We start from the raw sequence: 13,584 nt of genomic DNA, 5'->3' as shown, positions 1-13,584 counted from the left end.
CAAGTGACTGCAAATGAAGTCATCTCTGGCACTTTTTGTGCAAAGTAAGAGACACACATGACACCTTATTATAAAAGTCATCGGTTTCTTTGTTACTGTGTACTTTCAAAGCATGGGGCTTTCACACGTCAGGTAAACCTGATTACCACTACACAACAAAAGCAGATGCAGCTTTCTTATCTATGTCGTGATAGAACAGTTGTGAATTGAGTAGAAGAAGGGCCCTGATGTGATACTTATTACATGCAGCCTGTAAGATAGTCAAACATGCAGGCTAGGAAGGAAGATGCAAATATCAATGTATTAGAAAAACACCTAAAGGCGAGTGATATGCTTTCATTCATGCATGGCTAGGAAAAATCGCCATACTGTTGCAAACATTCTTACACCACCAACTGGAAATAAATGATTCTGACATTAAACGTAAAGGTGAGAATGCATTTGTATCATCACCTTGAGAAGGATCATCTTGGAATTGAGCCGAGGGCCTCTGCACTCAAAGCCAGAAACACTCCACTAAAATAAGATTCCTGTTGGTGCCAACAATTCTCCATGTTAATGCTTGTTCTAGGTGAGCAGTGAACCGATTACAGGGCTCTTTTGAAAGCAAGGTCTGAGAACCAACAGATACATCCACACGCCGATTACTTTAGTGTTTTGAGAGAATTCCCTTTCTTGGAACGAGATTGCATGAAATAATCTTCAGGGCTTGGACAATTCCATGGCAAAACGGCACCTATCAACATTGTAGCCAACACAATATAACAACTGTTTCTGCCCGGTTTCGAACCGGGGACCTTTCGCGTGTGAGGCGAACTTGATAACCACTACACTACAGAAACAGATACCTACAGTTGATTTTTCTGTAATGAAACTGCTCCGAACTGGCTATTCCATGGGCCTCTGGCTTTAGATTTCTTTCATGCAACCTGCCCGACATCCCTAGCTGAACGCTCGTACATGCCATGCAAGACCAGATGTTTGGTATTAGCTCAGACTGGGCAGGGCTGAAGCATGAGACTCTAGCAAAGAATTATCCACTACTGCAAAGAAAAAATTGATGTTGGTTTTGAAACGCAAACTTCAAAACAACTTGAAAAGAGTACCAAGAAAAGGGCTCGTCCGGGATTTGAACCCGGGACCTCTCGCACCCAAAGCGAGAATCATACCCCTAGACCAACGAGCCCTCAAAATCCTCTTACCTCTCAAAAGCTAATACCGGCTCTAAGCCCGCAATGAAGATCATGCTGGTATCTTTATGATGCTTGGTCTGTGAATACGCATGAAAGTCAGTCTCAACTTACCCTTTCTCAAACGATAGCACTATCATTTACAAGTGTCTCCTTTTATTCCGTCCCAGCTTTGGACACGTCTTACAGGAAGTCAGCCCTTATTTATATATTTCTTCAGTGGCTGAAGCTTAATGAGAAAGAGTAACAAGTTGTTCATAACAACATAAGAAACACATTGTGCATTTTCTCTCAAATACTCCTTCACTTTGTGCCAAAAGAAATACCAAGGTGAATACCTAGGCCACAGATTCAAGCTAAAGATCTTCCTGGTGAACGCAAGGCGCAATAAAAACTGCATATCGCTGGACTAAAGCATTCCTTGCATAGCCTCTAACATCATAACATAACTGAGCTGCTAGCAGCAAGCTAACCAATACCTTTCTGAAATGAGAATGACATGTGCTTATCTGCTCAATCAGTGCTCAATCAGGCTCGATCAGGCGAGATTTAGAAAAGGTGGAAAGGGTCCAAGTGGATGCCCCTTCCTTTTTAGGGTGGGTCCTGCTGACTATCATAGGATTGCTTGTAAAAGTGGCCAGGGTCAGAGGAAAAGCTGCCAACACTTCTTAGCGTTCTCTATAGATGCAGCCATTTTCTGTGACTGTAATTTCGGCCTTTTCCCAGAAGTCTCTATTCTGCCTATGCAAATTAACAAAAGCAGTGCTTATTCCTCACTTGCTCAAATGTCCTTCCTGTCCAGAAAGCTCTGATTAAGCATGCTTATTTTCTTTTTCTGGGATATTTTAAATTGTTTCGCTGTCCAGTCTGTGGCAGTAGAAAGCTGCTTATGATGCCAGGTTTTGATGAATCCCCAAGGTACAAGTACAGAGGAATATATCAGTCTCTAGGATATGGAACTTTTAGCTAACACATCACAATATGTGATGCTTGCCAAGAAAACACTACATTCTGGAGCGCTGATGATCAGAACATTCTGCTCCTGAAGGATAGAAAAGACAGCTTGATTGAAATAAAGTCTGTTTATATTGACGCTCTCTCTCTCCCTATATATACATACATGCGTACACACACACACACAGGTATGTCATGCATTTCTTCAGATTTGTTTCAACCATTTACCATTTATTGGAGAATCCCTACTTTTCAAGTGACTGCAAATGAAGTCATCTCTGGCACTTTTTGTGCAAAGTAAGAGACACACATGACACCTTTTTATAAAAGTCATCAGTTTCTTTGTTACTGTGTACTTTCAAAGCATGGGGCTTTCACACGTCAGGTAAACCTGATTACCACTACACAACAAAAGCAGATGCAGCTTTCTTATCTATGTCGTGATAGAACAGTTGTGAATTGAGTAGAAGAAGGGCCCTGATGTGATACTTATTACATGCAGCCTGTAAGATAGTCAAACATGCAGGCTAAGAAGGAAGATGCAAATATCAATGTATTAGAAAAACACCTAAAGGCGAGTGATATGCTTTCATTCATGCATGGCTAGGAAAAATCGCCATACTGTTGCAAACATTCTTACACCACCAACTGGAAATAAATGATTCTGACATTAAACGTAAAGGTGACAATGCATTTGTATCATCACCTTGAGAAGGATCATCTTGGAATTGAGCCGAGGGCCTCTGCACTCAAAGCCAGAAACACTCCACTAAAATAAGATTCCTGTTGGTGCCAACAATTCTCCATGTTAATGCTTGTTCTAGGTGAGCAGTGAACCGATTGCAGGGCTCTTTTGAAAGCAAGGTCTGAGAACCAACAGATACATCCACACGCCGATTACTTTAGTGTTTTGAGAGAATTCCCTTTCTTGGAACGAGATTGCATGAAATAATCTTCAGGGCTTGGACAATTCCATGGCAAAACGGCACCTATCAACATTGTAGCCAACACAATATAACAACTGTTTCTGCCCGGTTTCGAACCGGGGACCTTTCGCGTGTGAGGCGAACGTGATAACCACTACACTACAGAAACAGATACCTACAGTTGATTTTTCTGTAATGAAACTGCTCCGAACTGGCTATTCCATGGGCCTCTGGCTTTAGATTTCTTTCATGCAACCTGCCCGACATCCCTAGCTGAACGCTCGTACATGCCATGCAAGACCAGATGTTTGGTATTAGCTCAGACTGGGCAGGGCTGAAGCATGAGACTCTAGCAAAGAATTATCCACTACTGCAAAGAAAAAATTGATGTTGGTTTTGAAACGCAAACTTCAAAACAACTTGAAAAGAGTACCAAGAAAAGGGCTCGTCCGGGATTTGAACCCGGGACCTCTCGCACCCAAAGCGAGAATCATACCCCTAGACCAACGAGCCCTCAAAATCCTCTTACCTCTCAAAAGCTAATACCGGCTCTAAGCCCGCAATGAAGATCATGCTGGTATCTTTATGATGCTTGGTCTGTGAATACGCATGAAAGTCAGTCTCAACTTACCCTTTCTCAAACGATAGCACTATCATTTACAAGTGTCTCCTTTTATTCCGTCCCAGCTTTGGACACGTCTTACAGGAAGTCAGCCCTTATTTATATATTTCTTCAGTGGCTGAAGCTTAATGAGAAAGAGTAACAAGTTGTTCATAACAACATAAGAAACACATTGTGCATTTTCTCTTAAATACTCCTTCACTTTGTGCCAAAAGAAATACCAAGGTGAATACCTAGGCCACAGATTCAAGCTAAAGATCTTCCTGCTGAATGCAAGGCGCATTAAAAACTGCATATCGCTGGACTAAAGCATTCCTTGCATAGCCTCTAACATCATAACATAACTGAGCTGCTAGCAGCAAGCTAACCAATACCTTTCTGAAATGAGAATGACATGTGCCTATCTGCTCAATCAGTGCTCAATCAGGCTCGATCAGGCGAGATTTAGAAAAGGTGGAAAGGGTCCAAGTGGATGCCCCTTCCTTTTTAGGGTGGGTCCTGCTGACTATCATAGGATTGCTTGTAAAAGTGGCCAGGGTCAGAGGAAAAGCTGCCAACACTTCTTAGCGTTCTCTATAGATGCAGCCATTTTCTGTGACTGTAATTTCGGCCTTTTCCCAGAAGTCTCTATTCTGCCTATGCAAATTAACAAAAGCAGTGCTTATTCCTCACTTGCTCAAATGTCCTTCCTGTCCAGAAAGCTCTGATTAAGCATGCTTATTTTCTTTTTCTGGGATATTTTAAATTGTTTCGCTGTCCAGTCTGTGGCAGTAGAAAGCTGCTTATGATGCCAGGTTTTGATGAATCCCCAAGGTACAAGTACAGAGGAATATATCAGTCTCTAGGATATGGAACTTTTAGCTAACACATCACAATATGTGATGCTTGCCAAGAAAACACTACATTCTGGAGCGCTGATGATCAGAACATTCTGCTCCTGAAGGATAGAAAAGACAGCTTGATTGAAATAAAGTCTGTTTATATTGACACTCTCTCTCTCCCTATATATACATACATGCATACACACACACACACAGGTATGTCATGCATTTCTTCAGATTTGTTTCAACCATTTACCATTTATTGGAGAATCCCTACTTTTCAAGTGACTGCAAATGAAGTCATCTCTGGCACTTTTTGTGCAAAGTAAGAGACACACATGACACCTTATTATAAAAGTCATCGGTTTCTTTGTTACTGTGTACTTTCAAAGCATGGGGCTTTCACACGTCAGGTAAACCTGATTACCACTACACAACAAAAGCAGATGCAGCTTTCTTATCTATGTCGTGATAGAACAGTTGTGAATTGAGTAGAAGAAGGGCCCTGATGTGATACTTATTACATGCAGCCTGTAAGATAGTCAAACATGCAGGCTAGGAAGGAAGATGCAAATATCAATGTATTAGAAAAACACCTAAAGGCGAGTGATATGCTTTCATTCATGCATGGCTAGGAAAAATCGCCATACTGTTGCAAACATTCTTACACCACCAACTGGAAATAAATGATTCTGACATTAAACGTAAAGGTGAGAATGCATTTGTATCATCACCTTGAGAAGGATCATCTTGGAATTGAGCCGAGGGCCTCTGCACTCAAAGCCAGAAACACTCCACTAAAATAAGATTCCTGTTGGTGCCAACAATTCTCCATGTTAATGCTTGTTCTAGGTGAGCAGTGAACCGATTACAGGGCTCTTTTGAAAGCAAGGTCTGAGAACCAACAGATACATCCACACGCCGATTACTTTAGTGTTTTGAGAGAATTCCCTTTCTTGGAACGAGATTGCATGAAATAATCTTCAGGGCTTGGACAATTCCATGGCAAAACGGCACCTATCAACATTGTAGCCAACACAATATAACAACTGTTTCTGCCCGGTTTCGAACCGGGGACCTTTCGCGTGTGAGGCGAACTTGATAACCACTACACTACAGAAACAGATACCTACAGTTGATTTTTCTGTAATGAAACTGCTCCGAACTGGCTATTCCATGGGCCTCTGGCTTTAGATTTCTTTCATGCAACCTGCCCGACATCCCTAGCTGAACGCTCGTACATGCCATGCAAGACCAGATGTTTGGTATTAGCTCAGACTGGGCAGGGCTGAAGCATGAGACTCTAGCAAAGAATTATCCACTACTGCAAAGAAAAAATTGATGTTGGTTTTGAAACGCAAACTTCAAAACAACTTGAAAAGAGTACCAAGAAAAGGGCTCGTCCGGGATTTGAACCCGGGACCTCTCGCACCCAAAGCGAGAATCATACCCCTAGACCAACGAGCCCTCAAAATTCTCTTACCTCTCAAAAGCTAATACCGGCTCTAAGCCCGCAATGAAGATCATGCTGGTATCTTTATGATGCTTGGTCTGTGAATACGCATGAAAGTCAGTCTCAACTTACCCTTTCTCAAACGATAGCACTATCATTTACAAGTGTCTCCTTTTATTCCGTCCCAGCTTTGGACACGTCTTACAGGAAGTCAGCCCTTATTTATATATTTCTGCAGTGGCTGAAGCTTAATGAGAAAGAGTAACAAGTTGTTCATAACAACATAAGAAACACATTGTGCATTTTCTCTCAAATACTCCTTCACTTTGTGCCAAAAGAAATACCAAGGTGAATACCTAGGCCACAGATTCAAGCTAAAGATCTTCCTGCTGAATGCAAGGCGCAATAAAAACTGCATATCGCTGGACTAAAGCATTCCTTGCATAGCCTCTAACATCATAACATAACTGAGCTGCTAGCAGCAAGCTAACCAATACCTTTCTGAAATGAGAATGACATGTGCTTATCTGCTCAATCAGTGCTCAATCAGGCTCGATCAGGCGAGATTTAGAAAAGGTGGAAAGGGTCCAAGTGGATGCCCCTTCCTTTTTAGGGTGGGTCCTGCTGACTATCATAGGATTGCTTGTAAAAGTGGCCAGGGTCAGAGGAAAAGCTGCCAACACTTCTTAGCGTTCTCTATAGATGCAGCCATTTTCTGTGACTGTAATTTCGGCCTTTTCCCAGAAGTCTCTATTCTGCCTATGCAAATTAACAAAAGCAGTGCTTATTCCTCACTTGCTCAAATGTCCTTCCTGTCCAGAAAGCTCTGATTAAGCATGCTTATTTTCTTTTTCTGGGATATTTTAAATTGTTTCGCTGTCCAGTCTGTGGCAGTAGAAAGCTGCTTATGATGCCAGGTTTTGATGAATCCCCAAGGTACAAGTACAGAGGAATATATCAGTCTCTAGGATATGGAACTTTTAGCTAACACATCACAATATGTGATGCTTGCCAAGAAAACACTACATTCTGGAGCGCTGATGATCAGAACATTCTGCTCCTGAAGGATAGAAAAGACAGCTTGATTGAAATAAAGTCTGTTTATATTGACGCTCTCTCTCTCCCTATATATACATACATGCATACACACACACACACAGGTATGTCATGCATTTCTTCAGATTTGTTTCAACCATTTACCATTTATTGGAGAATCCCTACTTTTCAAGTGACTGCAAATGAAGTCATCTCTGGCACTTTTTGTGCAAAGTAAGAGACACACATGACACCTTATTATAAAAGTCATCGGTTTCTTTGTTACTGTGTACTTTCAAAGCATGGGGCTTTCACACGTCAGGTAAACCTGATTACCACTACACAACAAAAGCAGATGCAGCTTTCTTATCTATGTCGTGATAGAACAGTTGTGAATTGAGTAGAAGAAGGGCCCTGATGTGATACTTATTACATGCAGCCTGTAAGATAGTCAAACATGCAGGCTAGGAAGGAAGATGCAAATATCAATGTATTAGAAAAACACCTAAAGGCGAGTGATATGCTTTCATTCATGCATGGCTAGGAAAAATCGCCATACTGTTGCAAACATTCTTACACCACCAACTGGAAATAAATGATTCTGACATTAAACGTAAAGGTGAGAATGCATTTGTATCATCACCTTGAGAAGGATCATCTTGGAATTGAGCCGAGGGCCTCTGCACTCAAAGCCAGAAACACTCCACTAAAATAAGATTCCTGTTGGTGCCAACAATTCTCCATGTTAATGCTTGTTCTAGGTGAGCAGTGAACCGATTACAGGGCTCTTTTGAAAGCAAGGTCTGAGAACCAACAGATACATCCACACGCCGATTACTTTAGTGTTTTGAGAGAATTCCCTTTCTTGGAACGAGATTGCATGAAATAATCTTCAGGGCTTGGACAATTCCATGGCAAAACGGCACCTATCAACATTGTAGCCAACACAATATAACAACTGTTTCTGCCCGGTTTCGAACCGGGGACCTTTCGCGTGTGAGGCGAACTTGATAACCACTACACTACAGAAACAGATACCTACAGTTGATTTTTCTGTAATGAAACTGCTCCGAACTGGCTATTCCATGGGCCTCTGGCTTTAGATTTCTTTCATGCAACCTGCCCGACATCCCTAGCTGAACGCTCGTACATGCCATGCAAGACCAGATGTTTGGTATTAGCTCAGACTGGGCAGGGCTGAAGCATGAGACTCTAGCAAAGAATTATCCACTACTGCAAAGAAAAAATTGATGTTGGTTTTGAAACGCAAACTTCAAAACAACTTGAAAAGAGTACCAAGAAAAGGGCTCGTCCGGGATTTGAACCCGGGACCTCTCGCACCCAAAGCGAGAATCATACCCCTAGACCAACGAGCCCTCAAAATCCTCTTACCTCTCAAAAGCTAATACCGGCTCTAAGCCCGCAATGAAGATCATGCTGGTATCTTTATGATGCTTGGTCTGTGAATACGCATGAAAGTCAGTCTCAACTTACCCTTTCTCAAACGATAGCACTATCATTTACAAGTGTCTCCTTTTATTCCGTCCCAGCTTTGGACACGTCTTACAGGAAGTCAGCCCTTATTTATATATTTCTTCAGTGGCTGAAGCTTAATGAGAAAGAGTAACAAGTTGTTCATAACAACATAAGAAACACATTGTGCATTTTCTCTCAAATACTCCTTCACTTTGTGCCAAAAGAAATACCAAGGTGAATACCTAGGCCACAGATTCAAGCTAAAGATCTTCCTGGTGAACGCAAGGCGCAATAAAAACTGCATATCGCTGGACTAAAGCATTCCTTGCATAGCCTCTAACATCATAACATAACTGAGCTGCTAGCAGCAAGCTAACCAATACCTTTCTGAAATGAGAATGACATGTGCTTATCTGCTCAATCAGTGCTCAATCAGGCTCGATCAGGCGAGATTTAGAAAAGGTGGAAAGGGTCCAAGTGGATGCCCCTTCCTTTTTAGGGTGGGTCCTGCTGACTATCATAGGATTGCTTGTAAAAGTGGCCAGGGTCAGAGGAAAAGCTGCCAACACTTCTTAGCGTTCTCTATAGATGCAGCCATTTTCTGTGACTGTAATTTCGGCCTTTTCCCAGAAGTCTCTATTCTGCCTATGCAAATTAACAAAAGCAGTGCTTATTCCTCACTTGCTCAAATGTCCTTCCTGTCCAGAAAGCTCTGATTAAGCATGCTTATTTTCTTTTTCTGGGATATTTTAAATTGTTTCGCTGTCCAGTCTGTGGCAGTAGAAAGCTGCTTATGATGCCAGGTTTTGATGAATCCCCAAGGTACAAGTACAGAGGAATATATCAGTCTCTAGGATATGGAACTTTTAGCTAACACATCACAATATGTGATGCTTGCCAAGAAAACACTACATTCTGGAGCGCTGATGATCAGAACATTCTGCTCCTGAAGGATAGAAAAGACAGCTTGATTGAAATAAAGTCTGTTTATATTGACGCTCTCTCTCTCCCTATATATACATACATGCGTACACACACACACACAGGTATGTCATGCATTTCTTCAGATTTGTTTCAACCATTTACCATTTATTGGAGAATCCCTACTTTTCAAGTGACTGCAAATGAAGTCATCTCTGGCACTTTTTGTGCAAAGTAAGAGACACACATGACACCTTTTTATAAAAGTCATCAGTTTCTTTGTTACTGTGTACTTTCAAAGCATGGGGCTTTCACACGTCAGGTAAACCTGATTACCACTACACAACAAAAGCAGATGCAGCTTTCTTATCTATGTCGTGATAGAACAGTTGTGAATTGAGTAGAAGAAGGGCCCTGATGTGATACTTATTACATGCAGCCTGTAAGATAGTCAAACATGCAGGCTAAGAAGGAAGATGCAAATATCAATGTATTAGAAAAACACCTAAAGGCGAGTGATATGCTTTCATTCATGCATGGCTAGGAAAAATCGCCATACTGTTGCAAACATTCTTACACCACCAACTGGAAATAAATGATTCTGACATTAAACGTAAAGGTGACAATGCATTTGTATCATCACCTTGAGAAGGATCATCTTGGAATTGAGCCGAGGGCCTCTGCACTCAAAGCCAGAAACACTCCACTAAAATAAGATTCCTGTTGGTGCCAACAATTCTCCATGTTAATGCTTGTTCTAGGTGAGCAGTGAACCGATTGCAGGGCTCTTTTGAAAGCAAGGTCTGAGAACCAACAGATACATCCACACGCCGATTACTTTAGTGTTTTGAGAGAATTCCCTTTCTTGGAACGAGATTGCATGAAATAATCTTCAGGGCTTGGACAATTCCATGGCAAAACGGCACCTATCAACATTGTAGCCAACACAATATAACAACTGTTTCTGCCCGGTTTCGAACCGGGGACCTTTCGCGTGTGAGGCGAACGTGATAACCACTACACTACAGAAACAGATACCTACAGTTGATTTTTCTGTAATTAAACTGCTCCGAACTGGCTATTCCATGGGCCTCTGGCTTTAGATTTCTTTCATGCAACCTGCCCGACATCCCTAGCTGAACGCTCAGACATGCCATGCAAGACCAGATGTTTGGTATTAGCTCAGACTGGGCAGGGCTGAAGCATGAGACTCTAGCAAAGAATTATCCACTACTGCAAAGAAAAAATTGATGTTGGTTTTGAAACGCAAACTTCAAAACAACTTGAAAAGAGTACCAAGAAAAGGGCTCGTCCGGGATTTGAACCCGGGACCTCTCGCACCCAAAGCGAGAATCATACCCCTAGACCAACGAGCCCTCAAAATCCTCTTACCTCTCAAAAGCTAATACCGGCTCTAAGCCCGCAATGAAGATCATGCTGGTATCTTTATGATGCTTGGTCTGTGAATACGCATGAAAGTCAGTCTCAACTTACCCTTTCTCAAACGATAGCACTATCATTTACAAGTGTCTCCTTTTATTCCGTCCCAGCTTTGGACACGTCTTACAGGAAGTCAGCCCTTATTTATATATTTCTTCAGTGGCTGAAGCTTAATGAGAAAGAGTAACAAGTTGTTCATAACAACATAAGAAACACATTGTGCATTTTCTCTTAAATACTCCTTCACTTTGTGCCAAAAGAAATACCAAGGTGAATACCTAGGCCACAGATTCAAGCTAAAGATCTTCCTGCTGAATGCAAGGCGCAATAAAAACTGCATATCGCTGGACTAAAGCATTCCTTGCATAGCCTCTAACATCATAACATAACTGAGCTGCTAGCAGCAAGCTAACCAATACCTTTCTGAAATGAGAATGACATGCGCTTATCTGCTCAATCAGTGCTCAATCAGGCTCGATCAGGCGAGATTTAGAAAAGGTGGAAAGGGTCCAAGTGGATGCCCCTTCCTTTTTAGGGTGGGTCCTGCTGACTATCATAGGATTGCTTGTAAAAGTGGCCAGGGTCAGAGGAAAAGCTGCCAACACTTCTTAGCGTTCTCTATAGATGCAGCCATTTTCTGTGACTGTAATTTCGGCCTTTTCCCAGAAGTCTCTATTCTGCCTATGCAAATTAACAAAAGCAGTGCTTATTCCTCACTTGCTCAAATGTCCTTCCTGTCCAGAAAGCTCTGATTAAGCATGCTTATTTTCTTTTTCTGGGATATTTTAAATTGTTTCGCTGTCCAGTCTGTGGCAGTAGAAAGCTGCTTATGATGCCAGGTTTTGATGAATCCCCAAGGTACAAGTACAGAGGAATATATCAGTCTCTAGGATATGGAACTTTTAGCTAACACATCACAATATGTGATGCTTGCCAAGAAAACACTACATTCTGGAGCGCTGATGATCAGAACATTCTGCTCCTGAAGGATAGAAAAGACAGCTTGATTGAAATAAAGTCTGTTTATATTGACGCTCTCTCTCTCCCTATATATACATACATGCGTACACACACACACACAGGTATGTCATGCATTTCTTCAGATTTGTTTCAACCATTTACCATTTATTGGAGAATCCCTACTTTTCAAGTGACTGCAAATGAAGTCATCTCTGGCACTTTTTGTGCAAAGTAAGAGACACACATGACACCTTTTTATAAAAGTCATCAGTTTCTTTGTTACTGTGTACTTTCAAAGCATGGGGCTTTCACACGTCAGGTAAACCTGATTACCACTACACAACAAAAGCAGATGCAGCTTTCTTATCTATGTCGTGATAGAACAGTTGTGAATTGAGTAGAAGAAGGGCCCTGATGTGATACTTATTACATGCAGCCTGTAAGATAGTCAAACATGCAGGCTAAGAAGGAAGATGCAAATATCAATGTATTAGAAAAACACCTAAAGGCGAGTGATATGCTTTCATTCATGCATGGCTAGGAAAAATCGCCATACTGTTGCAAACATTCTTACACCACCAACTGGAAATAAATGATTCTGACATTAAACGTAAAGGTGACAATGCATTTGTATCATCACCCTGAGAAGGATCATCTTGGAATTGAGCCGAGGGCCTCTGCACTCAAAGCCAGAAACACTCCACTAAAATAAGATTCCTGTTGGTGCCAACAATTCTCCATGTTAATGCTTGTTCTAGGTGAGCAGTGAACCGATTGCAGGGCTCTTTTGAAAGCAAGGTCTGAGAACCAACAGATACATCCACACGCCGATTACTTTAGTGTTTTGAGAGAATTCCCTTTCTTTTCTTGGAACGAGATTGCATGAAATAATCTTCAGGGCTTGGACAATTCCATGGCAAAACGGCACCTATCAACATTGTAGCCAACACAATATAACAACTGTTTCTGCCCGGTTTCGAACCGGGGACCTTTCGCGTGTGAGGCGAACGTGATAACCACTACACTACAGAAACAGATACCTACAGTTGATTTTTCTGTAATGAAACTGCTCCGAACTGGCTATTCCATGGGCCTCTGGCTTTAGATTTCTTTCATGCAACCTGCCCGACATCCCTAGCTGAACGCTCGTACATGCCATGCAAGACCAGATGTTTGGTATTAGCTCAGACTGGGCAGGGCTGAAGCATGAGACTCTAGCAAAGAATTATCCACTACTGCAAAGAAAAAATTGATGTTGGTTTTGAAACGCAAACTTCAAAACAACTTGAAAAGAGTACCAAGAAAAGGGCTCGTCCGGGATTTGAACCCGGGACCTCTCGCACCCAAAGCGAGAATCATACCCCTAGACCAACGAGCCCTCAAAATCCTCTTACCTCTCAAAAGCTAATACCGGCTCTAAGCCCGCAATGAAGATCATGCTGGTATCTTTATGATGCTTGGTCTGTGAATACGCATGAAAGTCAGTCTCAACTTACCCTTTCTCAAACGATAGCACTATCATTTACAAGTGTCTCCTTTTATTCCGTCCCAGCTTTGGACACGTCTTACAGGAAGTCAGCCCTTATTTATATATTTCTTCAGTGGCTGAAGCTTAATGAGAAAGAGTAACAAGTTGTTCATAACAACATAAGAAACACATTGTGCATTTTCTCTCAAATACTCCTTCACTTTGTGCCAAAAGAAATACCAAGGTGAATACCTAGGCCACAGATTCAAGCTAAAGATCTTCCTGGTGAAGGCAAGGCGCAATAAAAACTGCATATCG

The 13,584-nt window shown here is 41.7% G+C and overlaps 9 non-coding genes across 9 annotated transcripts; all 9 read right to left on the bottom strand.

Annotated features, from left to right (window-relative positions):
* Nucleotides 1–1,114: 1,114 nt before the first annotated feature.
* TRNAP-UGG (transfer RNA proline (anticodon UGG)) lies at nt 1,115–1,186 on the bottom strand. Its single transcript has one exon. It is a non-coding gene; the product is annotated as a tRNA-Pro (tRNA).
* A 1,980-nt stretch (nt 1,187–3,166) lies between these two features.
* TRNAV-CAC (transfer RNA valine (anticodon CAC)) lies at nt 3,167–3,239 on the bottom strand. The gene has a single exon. It is a non-coding gene; the product is annotated as a tRNA-Val (tRNA).
* A 272-nt stretch (nt 3,240–3,511) lies between these two features.
* TRNAP-UGG (transfer RNA proline (anticodon UGG)) lies at nt 3,512–3,583 on the bottom strand. Its single transcript has one exon. It is a non-coding gene; the product is annotated as a tRNA-Pro (tRNA).
* A 2,325-nt stretch (nt 3,584–5,908) lies between these two features.
* TRNAP-UGG (transfer RNA proline (anticodon UGG)) lies at nt 5,909–5,980 on the bottom strand. The gene has a single exon. It is a non-coding gene; the product is annotated as a tRNA-Pro (tRNA).
* Nucleotides 5,981–8,305: 2,325 nt separating this feature from the next.
* On the bottom strand, nt 8,306–8,377 carry TRNAP-UGG (transfer RNA proline (anticodon UGG)). The gene has a single exon. It is a non-coding gene; the product is annotated as a tRNA-Pro (tRNA).
* A 1,980-nt stretch (nt 8,378–10,357) lies between these two features.
* Nucleotides 10,358–10,430, bottom strand: TRNAV-CAC (transfer RNA valine (anticodon CAC)). The gene has a single exon. It is a non-coding gene; the product is annotated as a tRNA-Val (tRNA).
* A 272-nt stretch (nt 10,431–10,702) lies between these two features.
* Nucleotides 10,703–10,774, bottom strand: TRNAP-UGG (transfer RNA proline (anticodon UGG)). The gene has a single exon. It is a non-coding gene; the product is annotated as a tRNA-Pro (tRNA).
* Nucleotides 10,775–12,759: 1,985 nt separating this feature from the next.
* Nucleotides 12,760–12,832, bottom strand: TRNAV-CAC (transfer RNA valine (anticodon CAC)). Its single transcript has one exon. It is a non-coding gene; the product is annotated as a tRNA-Val (tRNA).
* Nucleotides 12,833–13,104: 272 nt separating this feature from the next.
* Nucleotides 13,105–13,176, bottom strand: TRNAP-UGG (transfer RNA proline (anticodon UGG)). Its single transcript has one exon. It is a non-coding gene; the product is annotated as a tRNA-Pro (tRNA).
* Nucleotides 13,177–13,584: the final 408 nt, after the last annotated feature.

Source organism: Triturus cristatus, chromosome 8 (genome assembly GCF_964204655.1).
Source record: "Triturus cristatus chromosome 8, aTriCri1.1, whole genome shotgun sequence".
NCBI lineage: Eukaryota > Metazoa > Chordata > Amphibia > Caudata > Salamandridae > Triturus > Triturus cristatus.
The sequence above is the reverse complement of the archived record's forward strand: the minus strand, read 5'-3'. Positions and strand labels throughout refer to the sequence as shown.